Raw genomic sequence first — 1,835 nt, 5'->3', positions numbered from 1 at the left:
CTGGAAGGAGAAAGGGGTTGAGAAAGACAGGGAAAAAGATAGAGAGATATGACACGAGACGATAACCACATCTAATGACAAAATAAAACAATCAAGATGTTAAGAAAGGAGGACGCAAGTGAAGATCGAGAATGAAACATCAAACAAGAAGACAAAGCATTAGAAAAACTAAAAGACAAAGAGATTGTAAGGCAACGAGTCAAGACCAAAAGACGAAGAGGTATAAAAATGGGAACTTAGTTTTGCAAGATAAACAGAAACAGACTTAGACAAGTAATCAAATGAGGGTTCGAGATAAAAAGAAAAACACAAAATAATTCAAACATTTTGTATATTACGCCACACATGATTTCAATTCTAATAAGAACACAATAGGTTTAGGGTATTGAGGATTACCCATCATGGGGTGTTAATACAAACTAAGACGAGAAGACAGTTAAAAACGAGAAACACAGAGGAAAAATATACGATGACAGAGATAAGACAACAATACTAGAAGATAGAAAAACAAGGAGATATGAGAACACAAAAACAGTATGCGTAGATAGAAAAGGGGAAAATAAGAAGAGAAGAAGAAAGATATTAGAAAGATATTAAACGGTGATAGGACGATAAGAAGACAAGACTAGAATCAGGAGGCTTATGCTGGACTCGTTCGTCTTTAGAATCGTATGCAACTTATGTAATTCGACGAGTGACAGCATTCTTGAACCACCCATACGAATGCATTTGATTGAAAACCAATCGACTTTATCTCGAATGCCCAAAGCACTCGACATTGACAATCGAACGCGACATCGCAACTTCAGCTGTCAAATTTCATTCACGTAAAAAGGTTTGCATTCATGTTTGAATGACGAGCAGGTATTTTTGTTGTAACTTAAAATTTACAACACTGATCAATGTTATGATGATGGCGTATCAACAAATGTGCAACAAATATAACTGCACTTATTTTCAATACATTTTCAAAAAAAGTTTCACTGGAAACACGGTTTTAAAATGATTTCATCGCTCGTCAATGTCAAAATACGTATTTGAGATATATATTATACAATATGTTCTTAAAATCCATTAAATGAAAATGAAATATTTCTAACAACATGTAGATGTGTGTTATGTCGAAGGCAAATAATAATTATCAATGTTGCAGTGTCTCAGTAAAACATTTTCTATTATTTTTTTCATAATATTCCATACACAAAATATTCAATGGAAGAAGTCAGACAAAAAACAATAAAAGATTACGTGTGGCAGGAAACCCACAGGCCATAGATAAATACGGATTTGTTAGTGTTGCCACTTTCTCATTCGCCTTTGTAATTAAATTGACGGAGGGTTTTAAGATAGCATTATGACAAAGCAATCGAGATGCCCAATCGACTATTGACACGTGGGTGACAAAAAGTCACATCTTTTTCAATTTAAATTTTATTTATTCATTCATATGTACATTACAAAATGGAATATCTTAATTCATACATATGGAAATAATTAAAATAATTAGGTAAAATAAGGTTTATGTAAAAAAACACACAAGTATACATAATATCCAGAGAATAATATGTTAAAAAAGTAAGAGAATCTTGTAACGAAAAACTCCCTCAGAGACGTGAAAAATGTCAATGTCCAAAGTAATATTGTTCAACATAGAGATGGCCCTTCCAACAGGTATAACCTTTGGCAGGTTGGTCCTGTATATTGGAATGTGAAACAGTCTATGCTGACGCTGTCTAAGGTAATTATCCGGAACATAAAAGCTAATGCTCCGCATAGTTTCAGGGTTGTCAATAATACCGCGCAACAATCGAAAGAAGTGCGTAGTTAAATACACA

This window comes from Micrasema longulum, unplaced genomic scaffold (genome assembly GCF_059751315.1).
Source record: "Micrasema longulum isolate JH-2025_06_02 unplaced genomic scaffold, ASM5975131v1 h1tg003145l, whole genome shotgun sequence".
NCBI lineage: Eukaryota > Metazoa > Arthropoda > Insecta > Trichoptera > Brachycentridae > Micrasema > Micrasema longulum.
The sequence above is the reverse complement of the archived record's forward strand: the minus strand, read 5'-3'. Positions refer to the sequence as shown.